This window comes from Lutra lutra, chromosome 13 (assembly GCF_902655055.1).
Source record: "Lutra lutra chromosome 13, mLutLut1.2, whole genome shotgun sequence".
NCBI lineage: Eukaryota > Metazoa > Chordata > Mammalia > Carnivora > Mustelidae > Lutra > Lutra lutra.
In genome coordinates, this window is record NC_062290.1 from 53,555,915 (window position 1) to 53,581,510 (window position 25,596).

A 25,596-nucleotide genomic window follows, 5' to 3' on the forward strand; every position below is an offset into this window, starting at 1 on the left:
AAGGAAAAGGCATTTCAAATTTGTCATGATGGTCTTGATAATGAAAAGAGCTATTTATAACTGGCAGGCCTTACTTAGGGCAAACCCTAAAAACAGATGTCACTGAATTCTCAACAATTGTTACATTTATTCTTATGCTGCTTCATTAAGAAATAAGTATATGAAAAATGTTCAACTTGATTAAATGTCAAATAAATGAAACTTTGATATATACATCATATGGGCATAATATTTTAAATAATGATAATATCCAGCTTGTGCAAAGGGGTAGGAAAATAAGTACTCACATGCACTCTTGATAAAAATCTATATCCATACATAGATTTATACATCTACTTTACTGGTAAAAATCCATATCCATATCTTTATCCAAATAGGTAAGCATCTATTTTTACATGATATTTTGTTAATAGCTATTAACTTTTTAAAAGGGTTATAAGTAGCAATTTCTCTCCAAGGAATGAATATTAGGAAAACATCAACATAAATGCATTGATAGGTAGGTGGGTAGATAGGTAGATAGAAGGCAAAAAACTCAAATGATAGAAATACGTTTTCAGTGGTCTATGGTAGTATTTTGGGGAAATAGCCTAAGTGGCTGTTAGTAAGTGGAGAATTAAGTAGACAGTAGTACTTCCATATAATAAAGTATTATAAAGTCTCCACTACTGTTGAATGAACACAGTGAAGTGCAGAACAATATGCAGAGTATAAAAAACATTTTTTTAGGGGTGCCTGGGTGGCTCAGTGGGTTAAGCCGCTGCCTTCACCTCAGGTCATGATCTCAGGGTCCTGGGATGGAGTTCTGCCTCGGGCTCTCTGCTCAGCAGGGAGCCTGCTTCCCTCTCCCTCTCTCTCTGCCTGCCTCTCTGCCTACTTGTGATCTCTGCAAAATAAATAAATAAAATCCTTAAAAAAAATAAAAACATTTAAAAAAACATTTAAAAAATAAAGCATCTGGAGAATGAGAGGATATTGTTGCTTCTAAGGTTTGGCAATTTTAAACAAAGCTGTTATAAATATCTGTGTACAGGTTTTTCTGTGGATGTAACTTTTCAACTCCATTAGTTTTCCACAACTGCTGGATTGTATGGCAGGAGTATGTTCACTCTGGTAAGAAACTACCCAACTGTCCTCCAAAGACTTCTCATTCTCTTGACAGTATCTTCTGTAGAGCACGGAAGTGTTCTTATTTTATAAAATCTTTACTTTCCATCTCTGCTTACCTCATTCATCTGTTCTTGCATATTACCTACATAGTCTATGCAAGCCCTTAGCATATCAATCACAGATTTTTAAATCCATGGTCCGATCATTCCAATATGCTTACCATATCTGACTCTAGTTCTGATGCTTGTTCAGTTTCCTCAAACTGTGTTTTTTTGCCTATCAGTATGACTTACGGTTCTTCTTGGTAGTCAGCCCTGATGTACCAAAGATAAGGAGCCACAGTAAACAGGCCTATGGTAATGTGGTAGTAAGGTATGGAGGGAAGGGAAGCAGTCTGTAGCCTTGTGATGAGGCCTCAACCTATCCGTGAGGCTTTGCCCTTGACTGTGAAGTTCACAATTGCTTCTCAGTCCCACCCAGGCCCTCTTAGGTGAGACAGAATAGCTAGAGTGGGATCGAATTGAGTATTTCCCTTCAGCTAGGGCAACTGGGCTCTACTGATAAAATAGCTTCTTTTGAGTACAGGCCTGTTTCAAAATAGCTACTTTAATCTTTTTCCTGCCTGAAGCACAAAGGGGTTTTTCTTCCATCTTCACTGTGAGACTCTGATACACCTCTTGTAGGTAAAAGTTAGGAACCTGTGAGAGTTCCTATATGACTGAGAGCTTTTAACTCTCAAACTTGTTCCCACTGAGCCTCCAGTAATTCATCGATTACAGTGTAGGTTTTCCTACTATGTACCAGTTCTCAGTACTGGTGCTCACAGTTTTCTGCTGATGGGCGTCTGTTCTAGTAACTTGTGATTCTCTGTATCCAGCCTGTCCTTCACAATTTTGAGGTAGCATTTTGCTTTGTGACCTCACGTCTCTGACAGATCTACTAAGAGTTGTCCATTTTAGGATTGTTCCACATTTTACTGGTTAGGACATAACAGTATCTTCTGAACTCTTCTAAGTGACTTCATGCAACACTAGAAACTAAAACTCTACTTTGGTCAAACAAAGAAGATCACTTACAAACTGAGGGCACAGATACTCCATGTAGCATTAACGTCTGTGTTTGTAATCTCATGCTAGGAAGCCTCCACAGATTTGTGGTTTTGAAGTTGTAACAGTTACTCCTAAATAGTCTCAGTGTCCGTTTACTATTTTTTTTTTTCCCCTATGGTCTCTTCTGCCTTTCTCAAGGTTGGTTTCAAACAGCGCTTCTGAAAACATGAAATGGTCTATGAGTTGAAAAACAAAACAGGTTTAGGGACCATCTAAACAACAAGGGCCTTGGAATGATAATCATTTACGAAAGACAAGTATTCAGGGACATTAGTCAGCATAAAAATGGTTTTAAAGACAGCTATTTCTGATAGTAATAGTTTTCATACTCAGGGATGAAGATATAGGACACAATATTAAAAAATAATCAGTGTTACTAAAATTAGCTTTTCAAAGATTACCTTCTCAGAGAACAAATAGTTGGCCTGGCAAAATTAGGGGACTTCTTTTAAAATTCCTGGGTACATTTCAGTAAAAGTTTAAGTCAAACTTCTAGGATTTTAAAACCAGGATGACTCTTCTCTTCATGATGTGCATGATAGTCTTTATTCCTCCCCCCAAATAGGCTACTTTCTTTCACACTAAAATCTTTTGGGGTATGTAATCCCCTTCTCAGAAGTTCTAGCAGATGTTTTAGAAGACACCTAGCGACTTGCCTTGCCACCGCCGCAGGCTCGCACTTGTAGATCACCTATCAAAATACTAGTAAGAATTACTTTCACTTTGCTTAAACTTTAGTTTCCTCAAACTATCAGCCCTGACCCTGAGCTATCCATCAGGACTTTATGTGTGTGTTTCTCTCTATTTTTTAAAAACATTTTATTTGTATGTTAGAGAGAGAGAGAGAGAGAGAGAGAGCAAGCGAGCACAAGCAGGGGGCATGGCAGGCAGGGAGAGGGAGAGGGAGAAGCAGATGCCCCACTGAGCAAGGACCCTGGGATCATGACCAATTGAGCCACCTAGGTGTCCCAAAGACCTTATCTGTCTCTTACAAGAACCTTTGTCTCAAAGGCTCCTCCTATCTAAAATGCTTTCCCACAGGCGCCTGGGTGGCTCAATTGGTTAAGTGGCTGCCTTCAGCTCTGGTAGGGGGGATTGAGCCCCGCACTGGGGCCCTGCTCCAAGGAAAGCCTTTTTCTCTTTCTCCCTCTTCATCTTCCAACTGCTCTGCCTACTTGTGCTCTCTCTCAGTCTCTCTGTCAGGTGAATAAATAAAATCTTAAAACAAACAAACAAACAAAAAAAAAACAAAACAACAACAACAACAAAAAAATGGTTTCCTAATACCTTATTCCAAAACAGACACACTTCTTTCTTTCCACCTAACCTTCACATTTCAGGAATGAAAACCCTATTTAGTTACCTCTTCTCACTCTAGGTTAGAACCCTTGAGCACATGTTCTCACAGAAACAGGACTCCTTCTTTCAGAATATTTATCTTGGTTTGCAATTATGAATTCATACAGTGTGTTACACACATACAACACATCCATGTGTTGATGCTATGGAAAATCAGTAAGTGTGGTAGCTGCTTCTGCCCATGACTGTATCCCTCTATCCTCAGCACTTGCCATACAATGAGTGATAAACCAATTATTTGTTGAATGAATAAAAAATGTCAATGAATCTCATAAAATCATTATACGTGCCAGCCAATTAACCTAGTGAAGGCCTAATGGAATGGTACATATTGATCAGAGTAAAGACAGGCAGAGCATCCAAAATCAGTCTTTACAGTTTCCCAAGGTCCCCTTTCTCCACTGACCATTAGGTGAGTGCATGAATTACCTTAATAATCCAGTTTCTTTCATATTTCCTCCATCAATCTTCCTGAAATGCACATATTCCCAAGTCTTTCAAAGTTAATTTATATTTTCTTATTCTATCTCCCTCTCTACTCTGGGGAATTAAAAAACCAAAAACTGAAATGAACCTTAAAGAGCAAGCAGTAGGCTTAAAATCTGACGACAGTGAGAGCTGGTCCATTTTTGTTTTGCACTGTCTGCTGTGAATTCCCAAGGGCGGTGCCTGGGTCTGCTCTAGTGTCTTGTAATGATCCCTTCTTCCCGCTGTCACTCTTCCCAATCATGAGATGCTGCCTAACCTGTTAGGAGGCCTGAGAGATGAATGAATACCTCAGGGGCCTGTATCAGTATTTATTGTCGGGGTGGTGAAGGGTGGGAGGAAGAAATAGTGTAGTAAAAACCATCTGTGCTAAGAATTATAGAAGCCAGAAAAGGACTAGCAGGGAGCCCGGCATCTATCACCACATGGAAGCCCAATTAAAACACACACATTCGAGAAACAGGATCTTGGCAGAATACGCTCAATGAGAAAATGCTGCAATTCAAATCATACTGAAGTTACTCACTGTTAGGAAGAATAGAACAAATGGAACTAAGAAGGCAGGAATAAAGACTTAATGAAATGTTCTCGGTATATATTTTTTAACTTTCCCAGTTTCAAGTAAACAAAATCTGCATTTCCAAATCCACTAAAGGGAAACTTGAATGAAACAAAGATTGGCAGAAGTTATATTATAAGACACTAAGAATAGCCATTCTTCTTAACAAGTAACAAAGCAGCATATAATTTGAAGGCTTATGACACAGTCATTAATATGTAGTAATATGGAAAAATATTTCCTTAATACACTGAAAAGCACAGAAAGCAGAGAAAGCGGCTAAAATAGGAGTATCTGGAAAATTTAAAAAAAGCATGTTAGACATGCATCATGTCTAATTCAGGGATCCACACGAAAATCTCCTTTGTTCCCCACCTGATGAGCTTTGCATCATGGAGCTGACCCTTATAGACGCCTCATCACTGTGACCATGTTTACCTGGCCTTTTTAGTGCTTCCTGTTCTCTGTATACCTCTATGGCGTTTCAGGTGGACTGTGTACAGAATTTTTTGATGGCAAATTAATAATGCCAGTTTGCATGCAGCCATCAAAAGAAATGAAATGTTGCCATTTGCGATGACGTGGATGGAACTAGAGGGTATCATGCTTAGCTAAATAAGTCAGTCTGAGAAAGACAACTATCATATGATCTCCCTGATATGAGGAAGTGGAGATGCAACGTGGGGGGTTTGGGGGATAGGAAAAGAATAAATGAAACAAGATGGGAGCGGGAGGGAGACAAACCATAAGTGACTCTTAATCTCACAAAACAAACTGAGGGTTGCTGGGGGGAGGGGGGTCAGGAAAGGGGGGTGGGGTGGTGGACATTGGGGAGGGTATGTGCTATGGTGAGTGCTGTGAAATGTGTAAACCTGGCAATTCACAGACCTGTACCCCTGGGGATAAAAATACATTATATGTTTATAAAAAAATAAAAAATTTAAAAAAAAGAATGCCAGTTTGCTTGTTATTATCTCAGTGTTAAATAAATAGCTTCTTGAGATATCGATAAGCATGTTTTGCTGACTTCTGAACTTTAGAAAGAGGAATATTCTGTATGTTTAGTGCCTATGTATTTGGGGGAAAAGTCTATAATATATAAGGTCATGCTCCAAGTTTTCCTTAACTGAATTTGCAGAATTTTACTTCAAATCAAATGCAGTGTCACAGTAAATGATTATGAATAACTCATATATGTCAAGGATTTTTTTATGTCAGGAAGTATTAGTAAATATTACAAATATAAACAGAAATGCTCTTACCTAGAATAATACTCCATTTATGTAGATGTAGTATACAAATGAATTCTGCACAGAAAACCTTGTTTCACAGTACTAATTAAAAACAAAATATGCATACTTATAATACATATGGCATATATATTTATCTAGTTTCTTATAGAAATCTACTCAACATGATATTCAGCATGGTTGGCAATTCCGGATTATTAAGTAAATGTCAATTACTTTGTTAGATATTAATATGTCAATGTTTCTTGAAATGTGAAGGGTTATTTGCCCCTGTTATTTAATGGTTAATATATAAATGCACTTTTCAAATTCCAGAGGCTATATTTTATGTTTTTAGCCTCATTAATCCCTTTATGAATAATATAAATGTCACTATCTTTTTCTGTTTTTCTAATTGCTAAGTACATTCCAGATAATCGAGGATTTTTGATAAGTGAACTCAGAATAAGAAAATGTCATGCATCTAGCTATTAGATGCCTATATAGATATTTATGTAGGTAAATTACAACATTTTCCAAGAAGCTTCACTTAAAAAATGGGTTTAATTAGCAAATGAAAAAGTTTGTAGAAATACTTGTTCGGGAATTAATAGAAAATTCTCTTTGGGAGAGTTAGACTATGCACAGTCTCTTTCTACCTCCGACTAATCGTATTTAGTAAACTTCTACCAACCTTTCCCATGCCAGCTAAAAGAATGTTCCCCTCAGGATAGTTTCCAAGAATCCCTCTACTTCAAACTAGACCAGTCCTAGATTGCAATTTCTAACTATATATTTGAATGAGTTGATTTAGTATTTGTCACCCTCATTAGACCAAAAGCCTCAAAAACTGTTTTACTCACTACTATGCATACAACCCTTAATGTGCCTCAACACAAGGGGGTACATTGAATAAACAAATGAATGAATACAGTAATGGTGGTTTTGGAGAGAGGGCCTAGAGGAAATAAGAGTAGGGGAAGATTTAAACTCTATAGATATATATATATGGGTTTTCATACCAGTCTCAGCATTTATTACCTAGTGTATGTATTTAAATTACCCTTATCTCTGTATTAATTTTCCCTACTAATTCAAGCAATGATAATGAAATAAGGTAATTTATATGAAAGATTTTAGTATTTCTGGAATGCTTATGGAAGATTCTTAGTTTAATAGCTAATAATCTATGTTTTAGGGCCATACCTAAGTTTGTAGCATAGCCCTGCACTTAAGAGCTGAGTAATCTAGAAGTTATTAATTATCTCTAAAATTCAGTTTTCTCATCTCTAAAACGGTGATAATACTATCTACCCAAAGTTTCTGAAAATTTACATACTATATTTTATTTTTTTATTTTTTTTAAAGATTTTATTTATTTATTTGACAGAGAGAGATCACAAGTAGACAGAGAGGCAGGCAGAGAGAGAGAGGGAAGCAGGCTCCCCGCTGAGCAGAGAGCCCGATGCGGGGCTCGATCCCAGGACCCTGAGATCACGACCCAACCCGAAGGCAGTGGCCTAACCCACTGAGCCACCCAGGCGCCCTACATACTATATTTTAAATAAAGTGCTTTGCCCAGAATCTGGCACGTGGTAAGTGCTCAAATACTTGCTTCTCATGACTCGTATCACTATTCTCTTAACCACCTAAGCCCTACCACACTCACTGAACAGTTAAGTGAACAATGATTCCCAAGAGAACCTGTGTGCATTAAACATACATCCTAGAGAAAATGACCATGGGATAGCACATGACCTAAGTGTGGAGTCACAGGTGAGAATTAGAGCAGGGTTAGTAAAGTTTGCTTTTGGAATCAAAATCTCTAGGTTCAAATCCAGCTTCCTTCACTAATAGGTCACATTATTTAACTATTCTAAGCTTTCATTTCCTTTCCTGGAGATTAAAACGATACCAATGTAGAGGTTTTATAAGTACTAAATGAACCAAAGAATCAAAAGCACTTAGCACAGTGCCTGGCCCACTGTAAGAATGAAAAAAACAAAAACAAAAACAAAAACTACTTCAATATATACAGAAGGAATGAGTCCATCAAAGAACATCTATACTTACAATGGCACTGGGCTAGAGACTGTGTTCTCCTCCTTGATGGGAAATAAGATACCAAGGATCATAAAAACTGCCTTTTTATTGAACTACAGCAGTAGAGCATCCAGTAAGTCCAGAATTTATAATGAAAAGACTGAAGAGATGCTCTACTTCACATTCCACAGAAACAGCCAAGTAAATATAATGATAATGACATGAAGAAGAGTGAAGTAGATGAGAGGCTGAAGACAGAAATGATGAAGGGTTGTGAAATACAATAATTATAAAGCTAACCTTACAAGTTGCTAGTGATGAGTTTATATCCTTGAACTAGTTTTAAGTAGGACATAAATTTTTTGTTATTTTAAGGATTTATCTTCAAATCAGCATTGCCATCTATTCGGATTATCACAAGGAGTTTGAAAATCTGTGTGTATATAAAAACCACATGGCTCAAAGTTTCATCGCATCTCATATACAGAAACCCCATTCACTAGAACATGGCTTTATGAAGAATTTTGGGGAGCCAACCCTAATGTTCCTTGGATTTTGTTTTTTCTCCTCAAACTGACTATGAGCTCAGAATTTGAACCTGAAAGATCTGATACTGAATCTCGGATCCAACATCTTACTAGAGAAGTTACCTAATTCTCTGAACTCCCTGTATCCCATCTGTAATATAATGCATACAGTGGGCAGTGCCTATTTCATGTGATTGTGAAAAGAAGTAAATGATCTATACAATCAAAGCATTTGGAATAAGGCCTAGCACATTAATACTAGATGCTATTATTACATAACTCCAAAGTTTTATTCTTGCTTCAGTACAAGGAAGGATCCTTTTAAAAAGTGAGAATCTAAGTATTTCAAATAAGCAGTAGAATTTTTTATTACATGTGTTTTATTCAAGTGTTGGTTAAGAAACATTACAAAATTTAAAGAAAAACTGTATTACAACTCCAATTCCTAATCTTACTACCGTAATTACTCTTAGGTCTATATTTATTTGTTTGTTTGTTTATTGCTTCTAAAAGTCTCAATTATAGCATTTCTGTATACATAGCCTATTTGCATGCATATATAATAACTAAAAGTTATAAATATAATTTTGCCACATATTAATGTTCTATTGATAGCTTTGTGGCAGTGACTGCTAATTACCAAACTGTCTGCTGTTCTTTATTTTCATCCAACTAGACTTCTATTTCCCTTGAAGTTAGTTGTGTGACTATTCTAGGAAATGGAATGTGAGCAAAAGGGATATGTACTTCTTGGCAACTTGGGTCCTAAAATCTTCCAAGCTCTTTCCTCCTGACTGATCAGTGAGTACTCCTGTGTCCAGTTTCTATTCTTTCCAACAGGGTTATATGCTTTGTTTACCTACATTGTATGTGGTACTTTCCATTAAAAGATAAGCATTTTGGATAGGGCAGTAATGTAAGTAATGTACTTACTTACAAAAAGTAAGACTTTTTGTGTGTGTTTTTTGTTTTTTGGAGTGGGAGGTCAAGAACAGCAAAGGAGGGCACTTCTTAGAAGACAATGAGAGTAAGAGCCAAGACAGTAAAGACCGCTTCACCACCTTCAACCTGGCGGGGATTGGGAGCCACTGATTCATAAAACTCTTGCACAATTTCATTGTCTGACTATGCTTTGACAACTAAACTAAAATAGCCACAGTAAAAAAAAATAAAAATCCGATGATAGTCATTCACATCTTCTATGTCTCACTGTCCTCCATATACTTTAGACATTTCATGCCAATGGTAGCATCAATCCCGATAGGATCCCAGTCATTATCAAGGCTTAGGTAACTTGCCAAGTGCTTCTCAAGCTTGTGTTGGAACCAGGGACTTGTCACTAGATCTGCCAGTAGCTCTGTAATATGCAGTGTATCCATATTCCCTCAGACAGCCTAAGGGTCCCAAAGTTATTATAAGCCTCCGAGGGACACTGGACACAGTGAAGATGGCAGAGCCTTTTCAGCCTGATTTCATACAATGTTGAATAGAATAAAATCCCTTCTACCATCAATCAGGAACAGCTTTGTCTTTATTTTTAGCAAGATCTAGTCTTTCATGGTCTTAAGCCATAGATTTCAGGTTCTTTTTTATTACAACTGCTATCATTATCCAACTAATATTTAATTTTTCATAATTAAATTAATTATGAAATAATATGAATAATTAAGTTAATTTTTCATAATCATTATGGTTTCAGTAAGTTAGAATCTCCAGAATAAAAATACCCTATTAATGCTAAAACAACGTGCTTTATTATAGTTGTTTAAACGTCCCATGGTTTTTATGTATGCATTCTACTTTATGGTAGAAATTCAAATTCTGACCTTATAGTTCTATGATATTATTCACCCAGAAGATGTTTTTAGATGAATAATATACACAAATAAAAGTGTGAACTTAAGAAAATCTAAGATTTTGTTGTCCAGTTTAACTAAACTATGGGTATATCTATACCCTTTGTATTTTTAGAGCTTAAACTGCTTAGAATGTGAGTCTCAGTCAATAATTCTAGAATCCTCTATCCTGACTAAACAAAGAATTAAAGAGGATCACCAGACTCCAACCTAAGACTGTAAGAACATTTGGACTGGTGATGTATTTTTCCAATTACTGCTTTCAGTGTTCGCTGTCTATGAGCACATTGAAGCCATTTAGGATATATTATTCTAGTAAATGAGCAGACTGTTCACACACATTAAATTCCTGTTCCTGTGTAGATTGTAAAATGCAATACCTTTATCTATTTCATGCTGGAATTAAAAATCCATATCACAAATTCTTAGAAAATAAACCATTATCCCTTCCTGAAAAATGTAAATGAGAATAAGCATATATATTATCAGAAAAGTACTGAATTATATCTGCTGGTTTTTTTGGGTAATGTAGCTAAGATTAATTTATTCTGCAACATACACCTGTAATTTATGTCTCTTAATACTTAAGCTAATGGAATCAGAGAAGGCAAAGGCCTTAGGACCCAGTGGAAGAACAAAAAAAAAAGTGTTTGTGAGCTGAGATTCAGGAAAAAGTTGGTGGTGGAACTGTCAGAATGAATAAATAGGTTTGAAGTAAAACCAGAAGGCCATTTTTTCCAGTTTTCTCATTTCATATGTCTGTCTGTACAACAAGATGTTCTGCTATTTTTTTTTAATTTAAAGTATCCACTATGATTATTAATACTTACTTATCCAGACATGCCACTTCTCTGCAAAGCATCCTTTCAAAAGATGTTTGGCAGCATCATTCAGAAGAATGAATTAGATGACAGAAAGGAAAAGGAAAAGAACAAAACAAGACCAAAACAAAAATAAACAAACGACAGGCAGTTGTGGCATTAATTTGTACGAAAGATGCCTGCCTACACGATGCTTGTGTCTGTGGGAAAGTACATAAGTAAATCCAGAAGATTTTCCCAATAAGTAATCAAATGTTTGGGCCAAGTTGAATTTGAGATGTTCTGTAGGTGGTTGATGATAAAATGTGCTACCATGTCTTGTGGTTGGCACTGGAAAGATAAATTACATGCACTACTCTAGCCCACACGACGAGTCTGGGGATTGGGAATAGCTCTTGTATCTCAAGTAGCTATACCATCCCCTATTACTGGACATTTAATTTGCCTTCAAAGTTCTTCCAATATGAACAAACATGACAACAAAATCCTCTAAACAAAGCTAATGGCTTTTTCCATGTTAGTTTCTGTTGAGAATCAATTCTCAAATTATTGTTCTTTTTGTAAAGAGAACAACACAGACATTGAGGTGGAGAATTTGGAGGAAATGGAAGCGGTGGTATATGATAAATTGTGACGGCACTAGGCAACCTAGATGGGAAATAGTCCCACATTTTCAGACTAAATAAATTGTATGACAAGGGCACAGAGAAAGTAATATTTATAAGAGGCCTATCCTAACACACTGACATCAAACCCAGATTTGGGTTAGATAGAATGGGCCCTGAGAACTGCATTGAAAAGAAGCCAATATGGGATCAGGTATCTGCCCCAAATACAGTTTAATCAAAACAAAGTTAAAGCAGAAACCAAAGGAAAAAGCAGAGATTTTATAGTATATATTGTACACTTTCATTGGGTTCCAAATACTATATTCTTTGCAGCCAGACCTGTTCTGTACATCACTGTCCAGAGCACTTAGAATAAAGCCATTATCTAGTAGATAGTTACATGCCTCTGTGGTTGTAGTAGTCATCTTCAGGATAATCACACTATAGTTCTTAAGTCTCTAAATGCCTACCATCAAATTATGTCAAAGGAATGAGACAGACTCATGTTAGGAAACTTAGAGTAAAATTCTAGCCTAGCTATTGTAAACCGTATCTATTTACTTAATCACGGACAATATCTGGAAATTCCTGATGGATTTTAAAATATAAAGTTTATAGAAATGAAGTATCATAATGTAAATATATCTTGTAATATAAAACCTGGTATAAAATTGGACACAATAATACTCAAAATTAAATGTTATGAAAAATGATCAAGGAGTTACCATGAGATAGCAAATATTTTCTTTCTCCCTGATTTGTTAAGATGTGACCCCCAAGCAGGCGAAGGCTCTGTTAAATTCACAGAGGTATCTGAGGAATTAAATTCTAGACAGAGGCTCTCAGAAGACTGCAGACTAATGGCTGCTCTAACCCTGTTGTCCAGTATCAAAGGAGTCATTTATTTTGGAGGAGTGTGCCCACCAGCTGCTTAAAGAGGCCCATGGCACTTCACTGAGCTCAAACTAGAGGAGAATTACAGGATTTATTTCCACACAACTTGATTAAAGTGACTCTCATCCGAAATGTGTAAAAAGATAGCAGAGCTATTAAGTAAGCATTATTAAAGTCCAGGTACAGGATTAAGATCAATGGCTTAAATTAGGTAGGGATGAAGTGGGTGGAGAAATGAAGAGAAAATTAAAGTAACACTTATGAGATTTTGGAAAGTAATCTACAGTGAAACAATGGAGACAAAAGCCTTAGGGAAGTTCAACTCTGTCTTTCTCTCATACACATTCATGCACAAACGTACACAGAATCATGATTTCTTTTCTCTGAGCAATTTCAATGACTTCATAGATGTGTATAGAAAATGACTGGAGAGAATCCCTCCCACACCCCCGCACTAAAAGTTTTGAAGGTAAAGATTTTGTGCATCTATCCTTCCTGTGTCTTTCAGCTACCCCACGTCCACAGTGCTCAGTGTTTTTCTACTACTCTGGCTCCATAGAACCCAAAAGGACATTTTTGTTTTTTCAGATGCTGGGCCATCTATTCACATGACTTCTGTCGTGCAAACCTACTACCCAATAATCCTCAGGTTTTACTCGATGATTGTCAATATGTATTAGGAATTAATTTAAAAATGAGAGGGTAATGATCATGTAAGTTCAAAAAGCATTTAGTGAGCACCCAATCTTCACAAGAAAATACACTAGGACTGTGGAGAATAAAAGATCAAGTATTGACCTCAAGAAACATATGATCTTCATAAACAAAGAGGATGTAAGGGAAATTAGGACCAGTATTATAGCAGGGATCCAAAGTGCAGGGGAAAAAAAAAATGTGAAAGAAAGCTAGACAAATTTTACCAAAGAACATATGGAAAGTTTCATGGACAAGGCAAAAGTTAAGAACATGCTTATATTATTTAGGCATAAAGAATTAAACAATACGGGACTTTGGAGTGGTTGGTGAATTCTAGACAAAGTTGTAAATAGCCTGAAGGATATGCTCAGTGGTTCCTCAGTTAGCTTGTAAACAGAGGGATCAGATATTGGATGGCCCTCTTCAAGGCTGGATACCTCACAACTCTCACATGATGGGAAAAATAGCCTGAGCCCCCAGAGATCCTCTAGTCATATTACACATACAAGTCAAATACACGCTACATGAACTTCTTACACTTACCTTTCTCTCCAAACAGTGCTGTTAATATACCACACAACTTCACAGTGTGCCCATGGACCTTTCCTATTTTGCGTACTCACCTCCTAATTTCTTGATTTCTTTTCTTTTCCCCTTTATCACATACTTACTTATTAGCTTTCCCCTGAAATTCTTACTCCCCACCCCCATTATAACTCTTGCATTCTCCACGGATTTCCACTAAATGTCTTGAGTTTCCCAGAAGCTCCATTTTTTCTTAGGCTAAAAGCCTCCTACTTTATTTCTTTTTCTGTTGAGGTTACTCAGCAGTCCCAGTGATACTGTCACCACCAGTATGCTTAACTCACCACTCTGTCTTTTGATCTAGCATGGCCGACAGTGCACAAACAGATCAGTCCAAACATTTTCTTTCTCTCCTCCCACTCATGAACTGTCTGATGCTACTGGGAAAAAAAAATTAACACTCTAATTAATGTCATTATAAATTTATGATCCCCACCCTCTGCTGGGTCTCTAATCTTATTCTGCACCCATTTAATTCTACCATTGACTTTCCCGGAGCAGCTGCCCCACTCTTCTTCCCTCCTCTCAGTCTTCTATTCAGAATCTGCTCTTTCTCCTCTCAGCAGACCATAGATCACCCGCTTCACAGAAAACAAGGGAGAACCTCAGGTGGGAACTCCTAAACTTTAATTCCTCCCACTTTTAAATCTACGATTAATTATCTTACCTGGGGTGGAGGAGTAGGAGTGTCTCAGCCTTTCAAGGTTAATTTCCTGGCTCTTTGAGAGCACACCTCGAGCCCCACCCATTTCTATTTTCCAGCTCTTTTTGTCTTAGCTCCCTTTCTTCCTCAAGCAATGTGTTCAACAGCCCCTAACCCTTTGCTAAGATAGCCTCCTTTCTGGAAGGAATGAAGTATCTTCCTTCCTGTGCTGCCTGCTTTCAACATTTGTTACCAGCAGACACTGCTTCCTCCCCACTCACTCCTCCCCCTCTTTCATGTTCTGTCCCCATAACCTACTGCCATTGTTCTTACTGGGCTCATCCACATTCAAAATCTGCAGAGAATTTTTAGTCCTTCTCCTATTTGACTTCTTTGTGCCATTTGGATAGCCCCTCTTTGTTCAGACACCCCAACCCCTCCACTCCTACCATCCACTCCTACTCCTCCTCATTTCACCCTGTGTTACCATCACTTTTCTGCTCTTCTTAGGTTTGTTCCTAATTAATCCTTCTTCTTCTCATTTTGCACTTCCCGGGACATAGCCTTTGCTCTTAAAACCCTTTGTAAAATTCAAATTTCTGTATCTCATAGGATCCCTCCTCCAGGATTTGGGTCTACAGCTTCATCTACCCAGGTACATCATCTTTGCCCATAGTCCTTCTCATGCTTTGTCATAGGCTCACTCTCTGCTTCAACCACAACAATATCTAATGCTGTGCTATCTACAGACAGTCAAAACTGGTTCTTGAATTCACGCCTTTGCATAAGCTGCTTATTTTGCTCTTCCTTCCTTCAAGTCTTAGGTCTGAGACCTCTCTGTAAAGGCTTCATCAATCCCTTTACATCACACTATATCAGAGTGATCAGTTTCCTGTGCCACCAGTCTATGAAATTTTTGAGTGAAGTTCATATTTGTCTATCTCCATCATGAGTCTTTTCCCCAGCTCTCCCATTTTAGAACTCCTTGGAATCCCAGCATGTAAAAACTCCCTGCCATTGAGTACTAAGTATGTGCAGCCAAATAATTATAATTCAAGAAAAACTGTAGGAGGAACGTGATTTGACCTGATCGAGTTCTGAATGTATTCTAGAGAAACAACTCTTCAAAGATAAGTTTATTTTTCTTTTTTATCATTCTTAATATAATGGCATCAGTGTTATAAGAAAGATTGCAATCTCCACGGTCACTCCAACATAACGTGGTGTGCCTTATCATGCCTGCCTTTTCATACAAAATGCATTGATAAGCACAGGTTTCTTTTTCTTTTTAATTTTATTTATTTATTTGGGATAGAGAGAGCAAGAGAGCACACGAGCAGGGGGAGGGAGGAGAAGCAGTTTCCTCACTGAGCAGGGAGCCTGACATGGAGCTCAATCCCAGGACCGCGGGACCATGACCTAAGAGGAAGGCAAATGCTTAACCGACTGAGCCACCCAGGTGCCCCAATAAGCATAGTTTTTTAAACCAAATATGCCTTCATTTTACGTGAAATGCAGCATAGAGCCATCCAGAAGGACCCACTAAGATGTCATCCCTCAGAATGAGGGCTTGCGCTTTGCTATGTACACATATCTGAATCCTGAGAAGGTAAACTACTGCCTGTTAAGATAGATAAATTTTTCTCATCAATGTCTAACCTTGAGAGCTTACTAAAAAAACCAAAGTTTGTTCATTACATGTCCCACTTTTTAACATTGCACAATTAATATGTTTAAGAGAGCATCATACCATAGATAGGTGATCATGCTATAGATAAATGATAGAGATATAGATACTGATATATAAGGAAAGTGGGAAAATCTTCATAAAGGGAAACAATACAATCCAAATAGCCCAAGAATGTTAAATTTTACATTATGATGTGTTGAAAACAATGAGTCTCTGTACAAAGGGAGGGTACCAATAAATATGAGATATATTTCCTGCCTTCATTGAGTTTATGACCTACTTAGAGAAACAAGCCATAAATATGTGAAAAGTGAAATATCAAAACTTAAAAATAGTCCAAAAGATATGCAAAAGAAATACTGTGAGTCTATTCATTATTAATGATCAAATAAATGTCTGCAAACAATAATTTAATTGACACAGGAATTCATGGAAGGAAAAATATCCTTTGCCTGTGGATACTGAGACGAGATTTTTTTAGACCATGTGTTTTGAAATACAAAGGTATTTTTGTTTGACCTTAAAGAAGATCCTGATCTGTCTCTAAGACTGAAACTGTATAATTACAAAAAGCTTAATTTACACTGTTTTCTTACAAATTGCAAAACTGTATAGCTCTTTGAAGAATTTTGAAGTAAAACAGTTAAAAAGTTCAATCAGTGATTTTTTTTCTTTCTCTGTGACTAAAGACAGTGTTGGCAAAGAGTAGGCCTTTCTGATAGTGTCATTACTAAAAGGAAAAAAGGAACATATCAGGCATATCAAAGTTAAAACGCAGAATGACAAAGGATGCAGAAATGCAGAATGCTAAGAACTGGACAATCTATTTTTCTGCCCTTTGAAGGGCACTAGGTAGGGACCCTCAGGAGTTGTGTGCGTGTGAAATGTGCTTTGCTGCAGGCTGCTACCTGCTTCCTATCCAAGAACAATCCTATCAGAGTGGAGCCCAATAGTGCTCTGCTGCCTGTCAGCCTTCAGATAAGCATTGTAACCTATTCTGGCTGGAGGTCAGGGCAACGCTGATAGGGCTTTGAGCTAAAACCAATATGGTCAAGGAGCTCTGACATCATCCACTGGCTGCTTATCACCTGATTGTGCCTGTAGTTCTTAACCATAGGTGGGCATGGAATCAGCTAAGGAGCTTGTCAAAAAATACTGATGCCTTGGCCCTACTTCAAATGAATGACAATCTCTGGTGGAGGGCTTGGTCATCACTCCTGAAAGTTCTTCACATGATTCAAGCATGCACCCAGGGTTATTAAACACGTTGTTAGACCAGTGCTTCTCAAACTTTAAAGTCCATATGAATGACTTTGAGATATTGTTATAATGCAGATTCTGACTCAGTGAGTTCTGAGATAGGACTTGAGATTCGGCATTTCTAATAAGCTACCACGTGATGCCGACGCTGCTGGCCTAAGATCCCCGCTCTGGACTGCAAATTTTTCACATTTCCTTTTTTAAAATTTAACAGAATTATGGCAGAGTTGTTTTTAAGTCCTGACTCTCACAACCCCCCCCCCCCCCTTAAGAGACTCTGATTCTCTCTGTGAGGTATTATCTATACATCTGGAATAATTTTTTAAAAATCAGATGATGTTGACACTGCTGTGCAATCTTGGTTTAAATATTGAAACTCCTGCTGCAAGGTGTCCAAGGGAAATGCTATCTACCCTGAAAACGTCCCCCTGGTGGAGGTGTTCTCTCTTAGTGGAGGATTGTGAATGATTGACAGCAAGCAGGCTAGTGTAAGAACAGAATTGCTGAACTCCATCAGGACTGGTTTCTCCCAATTATTTCAAACATCATTCCTGTTATCAAAGCAGCCCTGTTGGTTCAGTGGATTAGGTAGAGAATGTCATCCTTCTTTGCCATAGGAGACCTCCACAGGTAATCTCCCAAAGACAAGCCAATGTTAACATGACTCCATTTCCTCTATGACAGACGGAAGTTATCATAATAAGCAAGTTGGAAGTAGAGACAAAAAAGAATACTGTCAAATATTAGCTTTTAGGCTGATGAGATTTTATATCCCTCTTAGAGAGGTTATTAAATTAGAAGAGTTTTCTTAAATGAAAACTTCATATAGAAAAGGAAGGGAAGAGTCAAGAGCCATACTAACACAAGAATGATCATGAAACCCATGTTAAAACAGAAGAGATGAGTTTTTCTTTTTTCCTGATGACAGTGGCAACTGAATCAAAAAGAATGCACTATTTGTAGTTTGGGTGTGTATTATGCACACACCTGTGGATATGTGGAAACAAATACATACATACAAGAAGAAGATAAATTAAGACTAATTTTACTCCTTTAAGTAAGTGTTGACCTCAGTGTCAGAGATTAGATCTAGTTCCGTGACCTGGGGCTTCAGTTTCCCATCTGTAAAATGAAGGCATTGGATTGCATTCTAATATCAACATGGCTTCTGGAGTACTTATCATGCCAACTACTGGGTGGAGTCCTTGGCAAATCATGAATCCTGTTAATATCACTGTGAGATATGGTATGTTGCACCTGTTTTTACAGATGAGGAAAGGGAAGGCACAGAGAAATGGCTTCTATTATCTAAGGGTAAAAATGATAAAATTGATTTAGTTCTTGCCCTAGAAAAGCTTTCCATAGGTCACTCACTCAGCAACCTTTTCAAAGTCAGCATTCATGCACTTCCAATTAGGATTTTAACCAAGCCTGAGGATTCCAGAGCTGATGAACTTAACATAGACCTATCATTTCCCCTGGGGTAAACCAAGACTGACCTGGAAGGAACTTCCCAAGCCTTCCATCAAAAGTGAGAACCCATCTAAACAGGAAAGGAAATGGGAGAGGAACAGAACTCAATCAGCTTGGAAAAAATGTTCTCTTCCTCAAACCAATATCAGCAAATACAGCTGATATGGGTTGGGAGAATTAAGGATGAGAGGTGTTTAGAAGGTAAAAGCTCATAAACATGAAGCTTGTTCTGTGGCCTTCCTCTAACTCAAATTTTTACAGAGGCAATCAACTCATCTTAAGTTTGGGGGTTATCCAGATCCACAAAGATAATCTTTTGAGACAGAAAACATTTCCAGCACAGGGCTCTAAAACTCCAAGAGACAGATTTGCTCAATGTTGAGGATTCAAACTCTCTCAGGCAAATAGAAAGGATCCTGAAGATAACACACATTGTAATACTCAGGGGCAAGCAGTAGCTTGGATAGACCCATCATAATTCAAGATGAAAATAAACACAAAGGAGAGAGAAAAATTCTGAGGGAGAAGAGAAAATAAGCCTACATCTGAAAAGAAAAAAACAAGAGTACATATATTTTTTTAGATGATCTAGTTCATGAAGCAGAAGACCATTTTAGACAGCAACTGTTTTATTCATTCAAGGAAATAATAAAAGATAACACAGACTCAACAAATAGAAAAACAAAACAAAAAAATACATCATACACAAATTTGGTCTCATACAAAAGAGAAGAAAACTACATAAAAATGAAAAGGGCTTCTTGAAGTTAAGAAAGCAAGTAAACAACAAACTCTCATAATTAAAAATAATTAGAAATAATAAAGTATATAATCAACCTTGAAAAAATCAGCAGTGGAACAGCTTGAGTAAAACAAGTAGGAGAGAATGTATTCAACATAATAAAAAGGCAACAGATATACAAAATATGATTTTTATCCTTAAATGAAAGAGAACTATCCATATGTGATAGAAAAATTCCACAAAGATGATAGGTTTTCTCAAATCAAAAGGAAATCTCAATCCCTAGCATAAAGAGCTCACTATAAAGCAGGAAAAAAAAAAAAAAAGACCAGCTACAACCTAAATGTAACAAACACTAGATTACAAAGCAGAGGAATCACATAAAAAAGGGAAGAGGTAACAAAAGAACAAACACAACTGTTAGAACAATAAATACAAAAGTGATAAACTCACCTAGTCAAAGGAAAAAACCTCTTAGATTCAAGCAAATAAAAAAAAGCATATGTTAAAATAAACTCAAAAAGTAAAATTGAAAAAAAAAACCCTGACAGTAATACTAGACAATGAAAAAATGGGGTGCGTGTCTGTGATAATTCATCAAGGCAAAAATCCAAGATAAGTACTGAAAAGAATAAAGTTTGTTTGGTGTTTTATTTGTTGTTTGGGTTTTTGGGGGAAAGTGTAATCCAGTTAAGAAGGGTCACAATCTTTTTATGTCAAATGCTACAATGTGCCATATAACATGTAACATATATTTCTAACACAGAAAGGCACAGCTTGACTGTGCTGGCTTCATGTGCTACATGCACCATCCATCTTGCTTAATTAAGCTGCATATTGACTTTAATTTATCAAATGATGAGCAATCATTTTGATTCCTCACAAGGTGATGTTGCTTGCTTACCACGCAAAATTGGTTTGTGATAGCAGTGTCCTCATTGTTTTATTTTACAGCAGTTCTTGTGAGTAAATTTGAATTATATCATTATTTTGTCCCTATTATTTTATGAAATAAGTAGAACATGGAAAAATTAAGTGTTAATATTAGTTATTAATATAATCAAGACCATAATGGCTTGCTGAATTGGGGCTACAGGAAAAAATAAATTACAAAACATAGAACGAGTGCAATTCACATTTTCTGACCATGATGGGATAAATCTAAATTTAATAATAACACCTTAGCAGAGAGCTTCTTGGATTTAAGCATGTCAATTATGTGTAAATGTGAAGGAAATGAGAAACATTTAAGAACAGTCATGAAATGCTGGGCATAGACCACTGGATAAACTCTGTGAAAGGCAAAATGTAGTAGGGATTTTCTGGAACAATTTTTTTTTTTTTAAAGATTTTATTTGTTTATTTGACAGAGAGAGATCACAAGTAGGCAGAGAGGCAGGCAGGGAGAGAGAGGGAAGCAGGCTTCCTACTGAGCAGAGAGCCCGATATGGGACTCAATCCCAAGACCCTGAGATCATGATCTGAGCTGAAGGCAGAGGCTTAACCCACTGAGCCACCCAGGTGCCCTGGAACAATCTTTTAATCTATGGGTTGAAATTTTAAAAATTTCAATTCCACAAAAAACATTAACAGGTCCAGAGCAGAGAAGTCTATAGCCTGCTACAAATAAGGGATATTTTGTGGTTGTTTGTATTGAATTTTTTATACAACAAACATACTATTTGTATATTTAACATCATCTGTATAATGAAAAAAATAAAATTGACCTTTGAAATGTGATTCTTAAAAAGCAATGGGCTAATTTAGGAGTGACATGATGTTATTTAATGAGATTTGGAGTGAGAAGCTCTTCAGCTTGTGACCCCAGGCAAGCAGTAATGCTCTAAATCCCAGCCTCCTGCTGTGCTAATCCTTCATGAGGACAGCAAGATAACACCTGAGAAGGGACACTGACCACGAAAAATCTCTCTACGGTGTAAAGTATGTTAGAGTCTAACCAAGGAGAATTTTCAGTGGTGGGAATTCCTATCATAAAGGGTACATGTACTTTGGTGGCTGCCTTGCTTTTTCTTCTGCAACTACCCTTGCTCCTTGTACCTCTCAACAGAATTCTTGCATTCAAACTTTGGGTTAAAGGTCTATTTCTGAGGACAACAGCATTATGATGCAGACCTTTCACGGTTTTCTGATGCACAGGTTTTTTGTTTTGTTTTGGTTTTTTGCTGTTTTTAATGTGTGGTCCAATAACTATTACACTGTAACCATCATTGGTATGGTTGCCCTTGATATCATTGGTTCCACTCCTTCATAGACAACAATTAGCTGTTGATTTCCTGATGCCATAAAACAGAACAATCTACCCACTCCACTTTGTGGGAGATCTTGGCCTGATGTAGTCACTGTTTTAGAAAGACCAGTCCTGGAACCCAGTAGGGACTTTTCAAGTCCATTCTCAATCCCCTGCCTATGCCAGACCGACAGTCAGGCTAGGCTGGTCAAGAGATGTGTAACCTCATAGTGATTACAAGTTTGCCTCCAGATAAGGAATATTCAGACACAATTGGGGCACCTGGGTGGCTCAGTCAGTGAAGCATCTGACTCTTGATTTCAGCTCAGGTTATGATCTCAGCATCATGAGGTCGAGCCCCACACTGGACTCCAGGCTGAGCATGAAGCCTGCTTAAGGTTCTCTCTCTCTCCCTATACTCCCCACCACCCCTAAGACACTATTATTACTACACTTAAATAGTATTAGTTTGCTTAGAAGAAGATGTTATTTTATTTTTATTTTTTTATTCACATAGCACATCTGCAGGCAGGACTCCAGCCTTAGAAAACTAGAAGAGCTCTTTCCATTCTTCGCTCTCTGCATAAACCAATGTCTCAGGGGGAAAAAAAAAAAAAGTTTATGAAATCAATTTACTATTCCCAGCATTATTTTATTCCCTTTATGCTCCTGTTCATCTGGGAGAAAAAGGTCACATATAAAGAGACACAAGCCATCTTTAGCTCCAAGAGATAACACTGCATTGGCTCTCTCTATATTTTCATCTGTAGAAAAGTTGTATCTCTTACCGGAAAATCCCACATCAAAAGATGTTGTAGAAAATTGATGGTGACATTAAGTGCACTTATGGACATTTGATGAGTGTTACTTTGCCAGCACCTACTCATCCTTCTGTAATTTTCAGGTCAGAGGTAAATGCTAGTGTGCATGTCCATCTGCTCTACCCCTTCTCACCTGACGTGCTATGTGTAGGTCACCTTGTGAGCCTGACTTCTCTTTCCTTCCTGTAAAATTGTGAGTGCCACTGGGGTTGCAGTAACTAGCTGCCCACCTTCTCCTTTATCACTTCTGTGATATCTATCATTACCCATGTTAACCTCTGCTCTTCCCAGAAGAGTCATATTTGCACATGACACAGCCTTCGACCAGAAGGCTCTTTGCTGCCCTGTGGCAAATGCTCCAGTCTTTCACCGTCTGCACTTTGAAGATAGCCATCCACATCCCTTGCTCATCACTGACCAAGAAAGGAAATGCAGAATCTTTATGGTGTGGCAATCATGTCCAAGCCATGATCACTAAGTAAAGTAGTAGGGATTTTACACACATTATCTGTCTTCTTTTTTAAATATTTATTTTATTTATTTGAGAGAGAGAAGGAGAGAGATAGGTGGAGGGTTGGGAGGGACAGAGAGAGAGAATCCCAAGCAGACTCCCTGCTGAGCACAGAGCCTGACAAGGGGCTAGATCCCAGGAGCCTGAGATTATGACCTGCGCTGAAATCAAGAGTCAGACCCACAACCAACTGAGCCATCCAGACACCCCCACACATTATCCATCTTTATCTTCAGAGAAAGTTTAAGAAGTAAGTATTATCATCTCAGTTTTTCAGTGAGAACTGAAGCACGAGGTGTTCTATATTGTAGCTTTCCCAGGTCACATAGCTGCTGAGTGGTGGGATCAGAACTCAAACCTAAGTCTGAAGTCTATATACTATTTTTTTTTTAAATCTAGGGTTTTCCTTTTTCTTTTAACATACAATTTACAAGGAATGCAATAAATAAATCTTAAATGTGCCTTCACTGAATTTTGACAAATGCATTCACACGTGTAACCTAAACCACTATTAAGAGATAGGAAATTACCATAATTTCAACAAAGTTTCCCCCTGCCTCTCCCCAGTAAACCCACTTACCACCCCTACTGGCAGACATGGCTGTGATTTACATCACAGATTCATTTGCCCTACAGTAGCATTTAATATACATTGAATAATACAGTACGTGTTCTTTTGCGTAAGACTTCTTTCACTTAGCATGACTGCTATTTTGTTTTCCACATTGTTTCATGTTTCTGAGTCATATTACACTTTGTGAACATGCCAGTTGGTCCAATCTCCTACTGATAGACATTTGAATTTGTTCCCGTTTCTGATCTTTCTGATTTTTTTCACATTCTTCCCAAACATCTTTCCTGTACCTTGACAAACATTATACTCTTTATGGATCAATCTTTTTCCCACTCTTCTTTCCCAGAACTTAAATGAGGTATGAGCTCTAGTGAAGAAGACGGGGGAACCAAGCGGTGGGAAGCCTGGTGGAGAGAGGAAATCATTTCTGCTCTGCATCTCACTTGCACCCTACTCTGAGGCTCAAAGTAAAGTCTAGCACTTAGTCACTTTTTAATTAGTTCTATATTTAAAAATTATATTAATATTCCTGAGTCAGCACATAATTACTCACTATGTTTCAAACCGTTGATTACCATATGTAACAATTTTTCAAAGTCTTTTCACATCACATGAAACTTTATCAATTGGAAATCCTTTTTTCTCTTTAGGCATACTTAGTATATATTTCAAATTATGAATATGTCCACCAGGTGGTATCACACAGGTTTCTAGTACGTCTTAAGTAAAGTTTTTATCATTATTGTGAATTATTCTAAAATCACATGACAGTTACAAAACATACATATCCCTTACTAACTGTATGTATTTTCTAATAATAATACAACCTGTCTGAGCCTCAGTTTCCCAATTTATCAGCACTTTCTTCAAGGGGTACCTGTGGTGACTAACCAAGATAATGTAAGTTATTATCTTAGTGGATACTCTGTGGCCATTGTTAATGATAGCTAACGTGTATCCTGTGCTTGTGACATGCTTGTGGTAAATTGCTACAGAGTGTTCCCCAAGGGATCATGCCTCCCTAAATTCAGCCTTGGGTCACACAATGGCCTTAAAACTTGTTTTGACTAACAGAATACAGTAGAAGAGACCACGGGAAAGTTGTGCTTTTAGACCTTAAGAAGGATTACAGCTTCTGCTTTTGATTTCTTGCTTTTGCCAAGATGTCATGCAATGAAGCTTTGGGTAGTCTCCTTGAGGATGAGAAATGCTGTACATATGGAGAGGGAAATGCTGTAGGAGGAATGACGCAGGAAGGAGGCGGCCCAGGTCAATCATCTGCACAGCAGTACCACATGTGTGATACTCCAGCCACAGTCAAATTGGCAGCTGACATAAACCATGTGATTGGGACCAGGACAGTAAGCTAAGACAAGTCACCTATCTTAGCCCAGCCCAGAACGCAGACATATGACCAAGTAAATGGCTGCTGATTTAAGCTACTAGGTTTTGGCTGCCTTGTTACAAAGCAGTGGTTAACTGGCATGGTTTCCTAATACAGTTAACTTTAACATTTAAACTTTTATGATTCCTATCATACAGCTGAGGAAATTGAGGTACACATCATTCAAACACATTTTCTGGAATCACAGAGCTAATGCACACCAGAGCAAGGAATCCACCGGGGCAGCCTGGCTTCATCGCCCAGCCAGTCACCATAGTATAAGGTCTCTCTGGTCCTGTGCCAGCTATTTCTTTTCTTCTGAGATAACAGGCCTAGATCTCAAGTCTTTTCAAACATCTTCATGGAAT

General features: G+C 37.6%; 1 protein-coding gene and 1 long non-coding RNA gene across 2 annotated transcripts in view; one reads left to right on the plus strand and one right to left on the minus strand.

Annotated features, from left to right (window-relative positions):
* LINGO2 (leucine rich repeat and Ig domain containing 2) overlaps window positions 1-25,596 on the minus strand; it is a 792,006-nt gene that overhangs the window by 739,158 nt on the left and 27,252 nt on the right.
* Window positions 1-25,596, plus strand: part of LOC125083839 (uncharacterized) — a 251,935-nt gene that overhangs the window by 22,251 nt on the left and 204,088 nt on the right. Inside the window, exon 2 of the long non-coding RNA XR_007122390.1 lies at window positions 9,997-10,003. This is a non-coding gene — a long non-coding RNA (uncharacterized LOC125083839). The remainder of the gene's footprint in view (window positions 1-9,996; window positions 10,004-25,596) is intronic.